Raw genomic sequence first — 16,178 nt, 5'->3', positions numbered from 1 at the left:
CGGAACCAAAAATGGTACCGCAGGTAAGTAAAACCCAAACACCACCAGATAAAAAAGACATAGAACTCAAACAAAATGCATGAAGTGATGCCCATGCACAAAACCTATAAAACATAATTTTCCACACACGCCAAAAATCTCATTTGGCCCCAAAACACATCTTTTCCAAAAACCACGCCAAAAGTCACATTTGGCCTCTATAACCGTCTCAAACCAAAAATCCATTTTTACCCGTATGCACCATGACCTCCCCTAGGGGTCATCCGCACACCCTGGCTCCAGTGCCACACCGCAGAGTACCACCACGCATGTGACACCTAACGAGCGATGCCCAGTTCCACGCCCCGCGTGTTCGTAGCCAAGCATCCTCTAGCCCTCACCAGCGAAGGGCCACGGAGTCGGTGCGTAGGGCAATGCCCGGTTCCGCGCCCGGCGCGTTCGTAGCCAAGCAATCCCTAGCCCCCGCTCCCGTTGTCGCCCAGCGACAACCCAGGGGACATCACTCAGTTTATTCCGCTCCCGAGTGACCAGAGGAGCTCCACCGAGATAATACCCCATCCCGGCTTGGGGTCGTGATACACACGCACCCGTAAGTCCACTTACGCCAATATACAGGCTTTTCACACATGAACAAAAACACACGTGCATGCACCATGTAAATGCAATATCAATGCACAAAAATAACCAACCAACATAAATCAATCAAACAAGCAACTCCGTCCTCCATCCATCCGACCCCCGAACTCCTCGGACTCAGTCCGGAATCAACCAACCAGCAGATAAAATTATTGAATGAGCAATATATTTTTAAATCTAAAAATAGGGTTTGGAAAATACTTACAGCGCTAAACAGTAATTTTAGAAAACACTCGGCGTTGCAAACGGCGGAGAAAAAGCAACGTTGCAGTGAAAATTCACTGTGGCCGTGGGTTGTAAAATACCCACTTTTGAACAGGGATAAACCAGGGCTTGGGATTGATAGGGAATGGTCTAGGGATGATTGTGAAGCTATTGGAAGTGGTGGTTGGCCGTGGGTGGCGGCAGAAATGGCGGAGAGAGGCCGGATTTCCCAAAAAGGAAAGCTAGCTCGTGGGAGCTGTTCCGGTGACCGTTGGAGGCCGAAAATAGGTGGGTTAGGACGGCAAGGGACCGGTGATGAAGTGGTGAAGAAATGGTGGCCGGAGGTGGAGCGACGGCGGCAGATCGAGCCAAAAATCGTGTAGGCTTTAAGGGGGTTTTCCAGCCAAACGGCCGGCCGGATGGGGCTGGGAATTGGTGGTGAGGTGTGCCGGAGGGAGAGGTGTCGACCGGTGGGGGCGGTGTGCCGCACTGCAGCCGGACGGCGGCGGGTCGAGGGCAGGAAGGAGCTCCGGCATGAGAGAGGAGGAGAGAGAGAGAGAGGGACGGGGTCGACGCGGGAGGAATGAGAAGAAAAAAGAAAAGAAAGAAAAAAAGAGAAAAAGAAAGAAAAAGAAAGAAGAAAAAGAAAAAAAGAAGAAAGAAGAAAAAGAGAAAAAGGAAAAAGAAAAAGGAAAAAGGGAAAAGAGGTGTAGGAAAAGAAGATGAGGTCTAATCCTCATTTCGGAAAAACAAAACTAAATCGCCGAAACGAGATTAAAGACCGTAAACGACTAAAAGAAATAAAACACAACATCAATTAAATTAAAAAAATAATTTTTAAAACTTAATAAATTAAAATAAATAAACTAATATATTAATTAAAATAAAAACAACCTTTCAGCGAAAAAACATGCAAAAGCGGGTCATCACATCCTCCCCCCCTTAAAAACAAATTTCGTCCTACAAATTTGCAAGATCAACCACCAACTTAAAGAAGCCACATAAAACACATAAACCACCTGTGACCAAGATTAAGATACGTACCTTCATTACTCAAACAAGTATGGGTATTGCTCCCTCATGTCCGCTACTCGCTCCCAAGAGAAGTCTTGTACTAACGGATCTCCCCAAGCCACTTTAACCAAAGGTATCGTCTTGGACCTCAATTGTTGCTCCTTCCAATCCATGATCTGCGACGGAACAACTTCATAAGTGAGATCCGGTTGCAACTGAATACCCGCTGGGTCGACGAAGCGTGGCTCTTGCTGTCCAAAGCTCTTCTTCAGGGATGATACATGGAAGACATCATGAATATCCCCAAAATATCCTGGCAAAGCAACTCTATAGGCGACGGACCCTACCTTCTCCAGAATCTGAAAAGGGCCGACATACCTCGGATCCAACTTCCTCTTCTTACCAAAATGCTTAACACCTCTCATGGGAGAGACTTTGAGATAAACCCAATCACCAACTTCAAAAGACAACTTTCTCCTCCTGGTATCAGCGTAGCTTTTCTAGCAACTCTGAGCTGCCGCCATTTTATCTCTGATGATCCGGACTTGGCTTTGCATCTCTTGAATTATTTCGGGTCCAATTATCCTACTCTCCCTGACTTCATCCCAACACAAGGGCGACCTACACTTTCTCCCATAAAGAGCCTCATAGGGAGCCATCTGAATAGTCGCATGGAAGCTATTATTATATGCAAACTCGATGAGCGGCAGATGGTTTTCCCAACTCCCTTGAAATTCCATGACACATGCTAGCAACATGTCTTCAAGGGTCTGTATTGTGCGCTCTGACTGGCCGTCTGTCTGCGGGTGATATGCAGTACTGAACTTCAACTTAGTATTCAAAGCTGCCTGCAAACTCTTCCAGAACTGCGACGTGAACCTCGGGTCTCGATCTGACACTATACTCTTTGGTATGCCGTGCAGCCGCACTATCTCCTTGACATACAAGCGGGTCAACTTACCCAAAGAGTCGGTGTTATTAACAGGCAGGAAATGAGCACTTTTGGTTAACCGGTCAACAATCACCCAAATAGAATTTTTCCCGCTAGGCGTTCTCGGCAAACCCACTACAAAGTCCATCGTGATGTCATCCCATTTCCACTCGGGAATAGGGAGGGGTTGGAGCATACCTGCAGGTCGCTGGTGCTCGGCCTTCACTTGATGGCATGTGTGGCATTTCTCAACATATAAGGCAATATCCTTTTTCATTCCATCCCACCAGTAATTTTTCTTCAAGTCCCGATACATCTTTATACTGCCGGGATGAACTGAATAAGGGGCCACATGAGCTTCCGCCATGATCCACTCCTTGAATTCTGAATCTTTAGGGACCACTCTGCGATCTCGGAACCGAAATATCTCATCGTTATCCATGCTATAATGCAACGGCCCTCGAGATTTTCTGACTCTTTTCCTGATATTCAGCAGCTTCGGATCCTTCCTTTGAAGAGTAGGGATGTAACCGGTCCGGTTTGGTCCGGTTTTGTACAAAATCTAGGACCGAACCGGTGGGTACCGGTTTTGCATTTTTCAAAACCGATTACGCACCGATTTTCCTCCTAAACCGGTATTCCGGTTTTACGGGTTTCCAGTCCGGTTTTCCGGTTTTAATAAAATACAAATTTTTTATAAAAATTCTGTTTAAAAGAAAAAACTGATTTAAAAAATTATGTTTACCATTTACAAAAATCTGCTTTGCAAAAAAAAATCTGCTATGTAAAAAAATTCTGCTATCAAAAATCTGGTTTATAAAAAAAAAATCTGTTATGTAAAAAATTCTGATATAAAAAATCTGCTTTATAAAAAAAATCTGTTATATAAACAAAATTCGGTATATAAAAAACTGCTATAAAACAAAAACTAAAATAAGAAATTTAGTGTAAAAAAAAAAATCTGCTATAATCCTATATTAGACGATTAGTATTAGTATATATATATTAGTATTAGTTATAGCTATATAATATATTAGATAATATAATAGTATTAATATTAGACTATTAGTATAGCTAAATGTTAGTGTTAGTTTTGATGATTTAGTATAATTATATTAGTATGAGTATTAACTATAATCTATATTAGAATATTAGTATTAGTATATATGTGATTATTTTTTATGTGATTAAAAATTATATATAATATAAAATATATTATATATAATATTAATATATAAATAGTACCGGTCCGGTCCGATCCAAAACTAACCGAAACCGAAACCGGACTGGTTCCGGCCGGTTTTTCATTTATGAAAACCGGTTCCGGACCGAACCATTCCAAAACCGGCACAACTGGTTTGGTCCGAGCCGGTTTTCCGGTTTGCCGGTTTTTTTTTACACCCCTATTGAAGAGTCTTCAATTCTTCAAAATCGGTTACCCGAATATCCAGAACTGAAGATAAAATCTCTTCTTGTTGCGAACTCTCAATAAGGAGCCTTCTCATCCCACAAAGCAGCGAATCCAAATCCGACGGCTCGGCTTCATCTTCCAAGTGCGACTTCCGGCTCAAAGCATCAGCAACTATATTAGCCTTCCCGGGATGGTACTTGATCTCACACTGATAGTCACTGATTAGCTCTAGCCATCGCCTCTGCCTCATATTCAGATTTTTCTGGGAAAACAAATGCTTCAAGCTCTTGTGATCAGTAAATACCTCACAAGCTTCCCCATACAAGAAGTGCCGCCAGATCTTGAGAGCAAAAACAATCGCAGCCAATTCTAAATCGTGCGTCGGATAATTCTTCTCATGGTCCTTTAGCTGACGAGATGCATAGGCTACAACCCGTCCTTCCTGCATAAGGACACAACCCAAACCAAACTTAGACGCATCACTGAAGACTACGAAAGGCTTATGCAGTTCTGGGAGCGCTAACACTGGTGCCGTCGTCAACCTGTTCTTTAATTCTTGGAAGCTTCTCTCACACTTATCTGACCAAACAAATTCTGTATTCTTCCGAGTCAAAGCTGTGAGAGGTCCAGATAGGCGAGCAAATCCCTCTACAAATCTTCGGTAGTATCCGGCCAGCCCCAAGAAACTCCAGATCTCGCGCACTGTAGTCGGGCGCTGCCATGACAAAATGGCTTCTACCTTACTAGGATCAACAGCCATTCCGTCTCGGGAAATTACATGCCCAAGAAATTTAACTTCTTCCAACCAGAATTCACACTTGCTGAGCTTGGCGTACAGTTGGTGTTCTCTCAATTTCCCCAATACCAGACGAAGATGATACACATGCTCTTCAACATCTCGGGAATAAATCAGAATATCATCGATGAATACTACCACAAAGGAATCCAGATAAGGTCGAAATACTCGATTCATTAAATCCATGAAAGCAGCAGGGGCATTAGCTAACCCAAACGGCATCACTTTAAATTCATAATGCCCATACCTCGACCTGAAAGCAGTTTTAGGCACATCCTTGTCTCTGATCCTTAGCTAGTAGTATCCCGACCTCAGATCAATTTTAGAGAACACGGCTGCTCCTTGAAGCTGATCAAATAAATCATCTATCCGCGGGAGAGGATATTTATTTTTGATGGTCACCTTATTCAATTCCCAATAATTTATGCACATACGGAGGGTTCCATCTTTCTTTTTAACAAACAAAACTGGTGCACCCCACGGTGAAGTACTAGGCTGAATAAATCTCTTCTCTACCAGTTCTTGCAACTGAGTCTTCAACTCTTTTAATTCAGCCGGTGCCATGCGATAAGGAGCTTTATGCACAGGAGCCGCTCCAGGTTCCAAGTCTATAACAAATTCCATTTCCCGCACAGGGGGTAGTCCGGGCAAGTCGTCCACAAACACATCGGGAAATTCTTCCACAACTGGAATGTCTGCCAAAAACTTCTCCTCGGACGGCGTGGACACCATCTGAACCAAGAATGCATCCGCTCCCCATGCAATCTCCCTTTTTGCTTGAATTGCCGATATAATTACCGGCTTTTCTTTTAACTTACTCCCCGCAAATTCCAGACAATCACCATCTGGAAGCTGAAAGCTAATTATCCGACTTCTGCAATTAATACTCGCAGGATATCGGTATAGCCAATCCATCCCGAGGATGATATCAAAACCCAACAGCTTGAACACCACCAAATCAGCATCCAAGAACCTTCCCTCAAAATTTAACAGGCATCCCAAAGCAACCTTGGAACACCACACCATTTCACCATCAGGTAGAGCCACTACCATAGACTTCGGCAACGGTTCCGTAACCAAATTACACACTCGAGCAAACGTGGAAGATACAAATGACTGCGACGCACCGGAATCAAACAAAGTGCAAGCATAAAACTCATACAAACGGATTCTTCCTAAACCAAACACACAACCCATGAAATCCAAAAAACAAAAGAGAAACCAAATACACCAAAAATTAAATCTAACTTAAAATTAAATTAATCCATACCTGTAATTACTCCAGCATCATGGGTTGCTGGCGCCTCATCATCCACCTATCTGGGTGTGACAGCATAAACCCGGGCTTGCACTGCTTGTCTCGGGTTGGTTCTTCCACCGTGTCTACCTCCACGGCTTCCTTGAACTCTGACGGGGCAATCCCGAGCAATATGTCCCACTTGGCCGCACCGGTAACACTGAGGTCCACTACTCACCCGACACTCGCCCTCATGAGTTCTATTGCTCCACAAATTGGTACCCGTCCTCCCATACGAACACCTGAGGACGTTTGAGGTCGAGTTCCAGTCCGCTGAACAAATTTCTGGGGCGAACCCGAGCTGCTTCCTTCACCAGAAAAACTCCGTCTCTTATGTCCTGGAGGGGAGCCCATACTCAGATTATTTTCTCGCTCCACAAGGGTGGCCACATCCACTAATTCCTGAAAAGTGGATATCCGATGGCTGACCACCATACGCCGTATGTCATGGCGTAGTCCCTCCTAAAAATGATCAGCTCGCATCTCCTCGGTGGCGATAAGGTGAGGAGCAAATCGCCCAAGTTCTATGAATCTTCGGGCGTACTGTTCCACTGTCGCGCCCCCTTGGACCAGATTTGAGAACTCTCTTGCCTTTTGCTTCCTTACCGCTGTGGAAAAGAAACGGTCATTAAACTCCTTCTTGAAGCACTGCTAGGTCACAGAAGCGAAAGACCCCAATTCTGATTCCAGCATCACCCTCTTGGTATCCCACCAATCAGACGCAGTGCCTTGCAAGAGATAGCTGGCGTAGAGTACCTGTTGCACCTCGGTGCAACCACACACCTCAAATGTTCTTTCCAGATCTTTGATCCATTTTTCAGCTTGAAGTGGATCCTCTTCTCCAGTGAAGTGTGGGGTTCTATGCGCCAGGAAGCACTCATAGGTGCATCCGGCTTGCACCATGCTACTGGACCCTCCCGGGTACATCCAAGGCCCTCCCTGATGTGGCCAAGGACCTCCTGGTTGTGGCCAAAACCCTCCTTGCTGTGGACAAGGCCCTCCTTGTTGTGGCCAGGGACCCCCTTGTTGTGGCCAAGGCCCTGTCTGTTGTGGCCTAATATTCTGTTGTATGAACTCCGTCATCTGCCGTATTGCTTCGGCTATGGAGTCATCCCTTGAGGTATTGTCTCGTGGCTCCTGAGTAGATTTCCTTGGTCTCCCCATTTTTTTTTCCTATCACCACAACCTTTGACCCCCTTTCAGAAAATAAAAAAAACAAATAAAACCAACAACAAACAAAAACAGAACCACAAACCAACACCACATCACAGAAAACAAAAGAAACCAACTTGCAAAAACATAACCAAATAAATAAAAACAAACAAACAAGCTCAAACAAATAAAACAAATAAAACAAATCAAATAACTTTACTTAACATAATTTTTTTAAAACATTCTGGTACTACCTACGAGACATGTGGTTTTACCCAGAGCCAAACCGCTCTGATACCACCTGTGACGCCCCCAAATCCCCACGCACGGACACGGGGAAATCGAGACGTCCGGATGGTGACAATCCGGGTCACCACCCTAATGACGGGTGCCAAGTGTGTGCAAAGGCAACATATGTGCATGAAGAAACACGCAGCGGATAACGAAAGTCATAAAACTAAGTACCAGAATTTTCTCTTAACGTAATACAAGCTGTTCAAAACATACATAAAATATTACAAAACACTAACATAGTTTTAAACCAAATATAAAGTATAACATCAGCAACCCGGGATGCGGCTCCGCCTCCTCATCCTCAAAACCTGCACCAAAAGCTACGGAACCAAAAATGGTACCGTAGGTAAGTAAAACCCAAACACCACCAAATAAAAAAGACATAGAACTCAAACAAAATGCATGAAGTGATGCCCATGCACAAAACCCATAAAACATAATTTTCCACACACGCCAAAAATCTCATTTGGCCCCAAAACACATCTTTTCCAAAAACCACGCCAAAAGTCACATTTGGCCTCTATAACCGTCTCAAACCAAAATTCCATTTTTACCCGTATGCACCATGACCTCCCCTAGGGGTCATCCGCACACCCTGGCTCCAGTGTCACACCGCAGAGTACCACCACGCATGTGACACCTAACGAGCGATGCCCAGTTCCACGCCCCGCATGTTCGTAGCCAAGCATCCTCTAGCCCTCACCAGCGAAGGGCCACGGAGTCAGTGCGTAGGGCAATGCCCAGTTCCGCGCCCGGCGCGTTCGTAGCCAAGCAACCCCTAGCCCCCGCTCCCGTTGTCGCCCAGCGACAACCCAAGGGACATCACTCAGTTTATTCCGCTCCCGAGTGACCAGAGGAGCTCCACCGAGATAATACCCCATCCCGGCTTGGGGTCGTGATACACACGCACCCGTAAGTCCACTTACGCCAATACACAGGCTTTTCACACATGAACAAAAACACACGTGCATGCACCATGTAAATGCAATATCAATGCACAAAAATAACCAACCAACATAAATCAATCAAACAAGCAACTCCGTCCTCCATCCATCCGACCCCCGAACTCCTCGGACTCAGTCCGGAATCAACCAACCAGCAGATAAAATTATTGAATGAGCAATATATTTTTAAATCTGAAAATAGGGTTTGGAAAATACTTACAGCGCTAAACGGTAATTTTAGAAAACACTCGACGTTGCAAACGGCGGAGAAAAAGCAACGTTACAGTGAAAATTCACTGTGGCCGTGGGTTGTAAAATACCCACTTTTGAACGGGGACAAACCAGGGCTTGGGATTGATAGGGAATGGTCTAGGGATGATTGTGAAGCTATTGGAAGTGGTGGTTGGCCGTGGGTGGCGGCAGAAACGGCGGAGAGATGCCGGATTTTCCAAAAAGGAAAGCTAGCTCGTGAGAGCTGTTCCGGTGACCGTTGGAGGCCGAAAATAGGTGGGTTAGGACGGCAAGGGACCGGTGATGAAGTGGTGAAGAAATGGTGGCCGGAGGTGGAGCGACGGCGACAGATCGAGTCAAAAATCGTGTAGGTTTTAAGGGGGTTTTCCGGCCAAACGGCCGGCCGGATGGGGCTGGGAATTGGTGGTGAGGTGCGCCGGAGGGAGAGGTGTCGACCGGTGGGGGCGGTGTGCCACACGGCGGCCGGATGGCGGCGGGTCGAGGGCAGGAAGGAGCTCCGGCGTGAGAGAGGAGGAGAGAGAGAGAGAGAGGGACGGAGTCGACGCGGGAGGAAGGAGAAGAAAAAAGAAAAGAAAGAAAAAAAAAAGAGAAAAAGAAAGAAAAAGAAAGAAGAAAAAGAAAAAAAGAAAAAAGAAGAAAAAGAGAAAAAGGAAAAAGAAAAAGGAAAAAGGGAAAAGAGGTGTAGGAAAAGAAGATGAGGTCTAATCCTCATTCCGGGAAAACAAAACTAAACCGCCGAAACGAGATTAAAGACCGTAAACGACTAAAAGAAATAAAACACAACATCAATTAAATTAAAAAACAATTTTTAAAATGCAATAAATTAAAATAAATAAACTAATATATTAATTAAAATAAAAACAACCTTTCAGCGAAAAAACATGCGAAAGTGGGTCATCACAATTCCCATCCCGTCAGGTTACTCTGAGGCCACTAAACATGACTGTTGGCGTGCGGCAATGGCCGAAGAACTTCGGGAACTTCAGGATAATCATACATGGGATGTTGTCCCTTGTCCTGCTCAGGTAAAAGCAATTGGTTGCAAATAGGTGTATTCCATCGAGTTGTGTTCTAATGGGACTCTGGATCGGTATAAGGCCCAGTTGGTTGCACTTGGTAATCGGCAAGAATATGGGGTGGACTATGAGGAGACTTTTGCTCTAGTTGCCAAGATGACTACAGTTCGGACTATTCTCTCGGTTGCGGCCTCCCAAGGCTGGCCTCTTCATTAGATGGATGTCAAAAATGCCTTTCTTCATGGTGATCTAAAAGAAGAAATCTACATGACCCTTCCCGCTGGTTTGTCCTCATCTTCCTCCTCGAATGTCTGTAAATTGAAAAGATCGTTGTATGAGCTGAAACAGGCTCCCCGAGTGTGGTTTGATAAATTTCGCTCCACTTTGCTTCAATTTTCTTTTAAGCAGAGTGCCTATGATTCTTTTTTATTTTTCTACAAGAAATCTCTTGGCATTGTTCTTTTTCTAGTTTATGTTGATGATATTGTTATTACTGGGACGGACTCTGCTTTGATCACCCAATTGTAGCAGCATCTCCAAGCCTCCTTTCATATGAAGGATCTTGGTCCTCTTACTTACTTCTTGGGGTTGGAAGTCCATACTGATCCTTCTGGCATTTTTTTGAATCAGCATAAATACACTTAGGATCTGATTACTTTGGCTGGTCTTCAGGATACTTCTTCTGTGGATACTCCTCTGGAAGTAACCACGAAGTATTGTCGGGAAGAGGGTGATCTCCTCTCTAACCCCACTCTATATCGATAGTTAGTGGGGAGCCTGAACTATTTGACTATTACTCGCCCTGATATTTCCTTTGTTGTCCAGCAGGTGAGTAAGTTCATGCAGGCTCCACGTCATCTCCACTTGGCTGTTGTTCGTCGTATCATTCGATATCTTCGAGGTTCCCCTTGTCGTGGCTTGTTCTTTCCTACTGGTACTCCTCTTCGTCTTGTGGCTTACAGTGATGCTGATTGGACAGGTTGTCCTAATACGCGCCGATCTGTTACGGGTTGGTGTATGTTTCTTGGTGGCTCTTGATCTCTTGGAAAAGTAAGAAACAAAATTGTGTCTCCAAATCTTCTACTGAATCTGAATACCGTGCAATGTCCGCTGCTTTTCTGAGATTCTCTGGCTTCAAGGTCTCCTTGCTAAAATTAGTTGTGTTCAGTCATCTCCTACACCTCTCCATGCTGACAAAACCAATGCAATTTAGATTGCTGCCAATCCTGTGTTTCATGAACGTATCAAACATATTGAGGTGAATTGTCATTTCATTCAAGAAATATTGGATGCTCATATCATTACACTTCCCCATGTTTCTATTGACCTCCAGATCGCTGATGTGTTTACAAAAGCCATAACACAACAACGTCATCAATTTCTTGTCAGCAAATTGATGCTTCTTGACCTCCCAGCATCAATTTGAGGGGGGATGTTAGCGTGATATGCTCTATGTTTCCTTATTTATCTTTAGACACTTGTATATATTTCTTTACTTAGAATCTGAACAGGGTGCTAGTTTCCATACGTAGACAGATTTTAGTTATTGTAATTTAGGCTTAATTCTAGCCGTGTATACTGCACTTTGGTGCCTTTATAATGACAAGAAATCCTCACAATGGAGGTATTCAATCCATTTAACAAAAAGGACTTGTCAATGATACGATTGTAGCCTCATTAAAACATTATAAAGAGCAAGAATTTCTTCCCAAGCAATGCTGGATCTCATACACCACCTACTCTTATCAGAATGGGGTATCACAATCTCCCCCCTTATATTCCCGATGTCCTCGTCAGACCAGTCTGTTGTAGGTGGCACGGCTCAAGTTCCATGTTTCTGGTTAAGATAGGATCTAATAACATTTGTAACGCCTCAATGGAAAGCCCAACCCATATGGTTTATACTTAAAAAAGACTAATCAATGATACAACTGGAACTCCATTAAAACAAGAACTTGTCGTTTCCAAACAATGTGAGATCTCATATACCACCTACCCTTATCACTTATCAGAATGGGGTATCACAACTTGCTTAATTGTATTATGTTTGAGAAATTTGAGCAGCTGAAAACACCATCAGGTCATGGGCAAAACATATATACAAAGACTTCAAACTTACTCATTTTGGATGAAAAATGAAATTGTTTTCAACCGCCTTTTGCATCATCCTACTAAAAGTTGCATTTTTTTTTTTTTTTTAATGTTTATGCACAAAGCTTTAAAAAAATTTGTTTCTGGACATAGATATACAAAGGTTAGGATTTTCAGGAAGTGTTTGACAAGGAAATTTTATTCAAAGCGTGGAGCAGCGCAACCCAATTACCTAGGAAGTGTACAATAGGAAACACCCAACTATAGAGATAGAGAAAAAGAACACAATTCCATGGAATGTTACTTTAGAAATGAAGGTAAAGTTAAAATATTGTTAACAATCATCTGATTACATACTTTTCAGAACCCCGATGATCGTAAGTCATCCTTTAGTAGATTTCTTATGGCAGGCAAATCATTTTATGGATAGGAACATGCTCTTCTTTAAGTAATTAAAATTTCGTTCTAGAAAATAATATTTGCACACCCGAAAGCTAGTTGGTCTTGACGTCCTGTGTCCTTTTTTTTCAGGTATGATAAATATTATCAAACGCCTCGAGTATGGCTTACTGGATATGACGAGGTTTGTCTCTGTGATTTATCTTTGTAGCTTATGTGTTGTATACTGAGTAGTGTAAACATGGCCCATTGAATTTTATTTTGGCTTGTGACTACCAGATTAGAATTAACTTTTTGTCTTTCCACGTGATTATTTAGCCTCATAATTGAGCTCTTTCTGGTGTTTTTGTGACAGTCAAAGATGCTTTTGCAGCCTGAACTTGTACTTGAAGATGTTAGTCAAGAAAATGCACACAAAACGGTGGGATATAACATTGGCATTGTTTGTTTGTTTATTTTAATAAATGCTTTAGAGTCTTATCTTTATGTCTACCAAATGATATACCTTGGAGGTCTAAATTGCTGGAACTTTTCAACTATTTCTTCATACTCTATGAGTGGTTTTCCAAGCGATCTAAATGTTGCAGCCATTACATGATTAGATCAGAAAAATCCTCTTTAGAAGCCAGACACTGAACCTATTGGATCTTGTTATCTAAGGACTTTTGGTTCGGAAACAAGTGTTTTTGGTAGAAGTTTTGGTGTTTATATCTCATTTTAGTCCATATTCTGCTTGTATATTAGTCATTTTCCATAATTTTTTTCTGCTATTGTTCTTAATGGGGCTAATTTTCATGATTTTCTTGCTCCTTTTCTAGTTCCTGACCTATAATTAGGTGCTCTCTCTTGAATACTCCTTTTGTAATTGAGCTATGCCTTATTACTTGATTTAATAAAAATTTATATTATTTATAAAAAAATGATTGTAATTTCAGTTATCGTTTGACTAGGGTCGTAGTTGCGGATGCTAGTCGGGATAAGTCGATTGAGAAGTCTCAATATTATTCTTATGCTTCTGAAAAGTTTGATCATCCGATTGCTTCTTCATCTTTTTTTTATAAGTCATTCAATTGTTTCATCATCATCCCTGTAGTGGTCCTGTTTCAAAAATAGAATGTCTTACTTATCATGATTTTGGCCACGTGTCATTCCAATGTTGTTCGAAATCACTTAACACGAATTGCTTTCCTAAATTTCTCTTCCGCCAAAGTATATGCTTTTGTATCACTATCTTTTATGTTTACTTTTGCTTTGTGTGACTGCTAGCAATATGTAACTATTCTAATTCAATTACTTATGGAGAAGTAAATGTTCTAATTCATTAATGACAGGTAACCATTGAAGATCATCCTTACTTGCCTGGGAAGCATGCATCTGTTCATCCATGTCGACATGGAGCCGTGATGAAAAAAATTATCGATGTTCTAATGTCACGTGGGGTTGAGCCAGAAGTTGACAAGTTCAGTTCCTTCTTTCTATCGGTCACTGACACATTGAAAATTTTGATTGGTCCATTCTTCTGGAAATTAGGATTGTCTGTGAGTTCTATCACAAAATTCATGCAGACAAGTTGAGCCAACTATTATTAAACTACTCATGACCTAACACCGTACCACTCTAGTTTCATTAGTCGAGCATTAAGAAATAAGAATTCTGGACCTTGACCTTGCTCCTGTTATCGTGTCAATCATGAACTCGTAGCTCCCTGATTCAACATTCCATGACTAATATCCTTGCTTCTTCAGTACATTACTAAGTGTATCAACTCAAACAGCTTTAGTTTAGTATTTGCATCTTTCAAACTAAGATCAACTCCTACTTTAACCCAAGGTTGGTGAGTTCAAGAGAGGGCTAAAGGTAACCCATTGTGCAGATTATCATTCCCTCCGGGCCTCCATCCCAAACAAGTGATATTTATTACTTTTTTTTCAATAAGTTATTTTTACGTGAAAAGGAAAACTTCAAATTTTAACTTTCCCCTGATGCCCATCAAGTTGAACTTGTATAAAATTTCAGACACCAATAAGGTAATGGCAGTTATGGGATAGAGGAAGGAATAACTGTAATAATACTAACGTTAAGGGAATAGTATTTTGAATCCTGTAATATGATTCATTGCAATTAATTTGACAAGGATGTTTGCACACGAATTGTTAATTGAGGAAAGGAGATTAGGATGCTCATTTTCTCATGATAATTCTTGCCAGTGCATTGAAATGCATGTAGACAAGAGAATGTGACATTTTATAGGGCGGGTAGTTAAGAAGCTGTTTGTTAAACATGTAGATTCTCAGTTTCCAACCCATTCTTTTTTCCAAGTTAATGGATGTCGATCTTTAGCTTGCGATTCATGTATGTTTTGGCTCTCAATCTTCCCAGTTTTTGTATTCGTTTGTTTTTAATATATTTCTCTCTCTCACCGTAGGTACCTTTTCTTATTCTTGAAATTTGGGGCCTCTGTAATTCCAACCATCGAATATGCTTACACTTATTTCAAAAAAAAAAGAATATGATTACACTATGGACTTTGATGTTGGCAACTCAAGCAACCGATGAGAGGTAAATGCTGCCTTACTTCTCCTTTACATAGGTCCTTACCCATAATTTCGTTCTTGCAGTTCTTCTGGTCAGCTGGTTTTCAAGTATGCTTTCATTGTGTTTGGGTTTGGGTCAGTTTTGGTGGGTGTTTTGATTTTGTCGCAGATCCTCTAATTCATTGACTAGGCCAACTGGTCTTTTTTGGTGTCCACGTATGCTTGTGCACGCATTCCATGTTGTCTATCAAATTATATATTGAAGATAATAAAGAAGGTATTAAAAGCACTTTCCGCTGCGATGTGTATCATGCATCTTCTATTGGAAATGATGCCTAAAAACCCGAGGTCGGATCCCTTAGTTGCCTATCTACTTTTTCTTGATTTATTCCAATTTCCCTCTTCTTTCTTTTGACTTCTCTAATTTGCGGATAGTTTTTGACTAGAAGACACCTAAAGCCCTCACCTTTTGACTTCACCTTTTAGCTAGAAGACATCCTCAATCCATAAACCAGTCCAAACATCCGTATTTTAGGGTCAATTTAGTAAGACCTTGCATTAGCTTTTAGTCTTACAGCTGCCATTCCTTTTGCTTATTGGTACCTAATGCTTCTTATATCAACTATAGCCTTCTATATGAGGCATCTAATATCTAGCCCTTCCATTGGAATGACTACATTGGGATGATATTCTTAACAAGCTCATCCGGTTCCTGTGTCATGATATTTTATTCTGTTTGCTGTTAGAAGGATTGCAACCCTATTAGTGGTGAGTTGCTCCTAGTTGCATTCGTTCCTTATGGCAGAGTATGTGTGGTACCCACCAGATGCAAGGATGTAATACTCCTCAAATTAGGCCACCCAGTGCTTATCAACGAGATGAAGAATTTTTATTTATTAAGTAATGCTATAAATCATATTCACATTTCACTTTCATTTTATTATGTAAAATGTGGCATTTTTATGATCATTGCATCATCGTTTATTTTTTTAAAGAAGAAATGTAAATGTTGATAGGTAATGGCACCTCATTAAAGTAGGGATGAATGTGTGGTTTGTAGAATTTTCCTCTTGCATATATCCAGCACTATATAATTTTGTTACTTCTTATTAGTTAAATGTGTCGTTATCAATGCTTGTAATGAGGCAACGATTTGTTTTGCCAGATGGGGGAAGCTACAGATTTCGTGAAAAAACCAAGTAACATA

General features: G+C 41.9%; 1 long non-coding RNA gene across 1 annotated transcript; it reads left to right on the top strand.

Moving 5' to 3' along the window:
* The first annotated feature begins 12,307 nt into the window (after positions 1 to 12,307).
* LOC122315187 lies at positions 12,308 to 14,926 on the top strand. Its single transcript, XR_006243965.1, has 3 exons — positions 12,308 to 12,621; positions 13,769 to 13,896; positions 14,863 to 14,926. It is a non-coding gene; the product is annotated as an uncharacterized LOC122315187 (long non-coding RNA).
* Positions 14,927 to 16,178: the final 1,252 nt, after the last annotated feature.

The sequence above is a fragment of the Carya illinoinensis genome, chromosome 7 (assembly GCF_018687715.1).
Source record: "Carya illinoinensis cultivar Pawnee chromosome 7, C.illinoinensisPawnee_v1, whole genome shotgun sequence".
NCBI lineage: Eukaryota > Viridiplantae > Streptophyta > Magnoliopsida > Fagales > Juglandaceae > Carya > Carya illinoinensis.
Note: the sequence above shows the minus strand (reverse complement) of the source record. Positions and strands in the feature narration are given on the sequence as shown.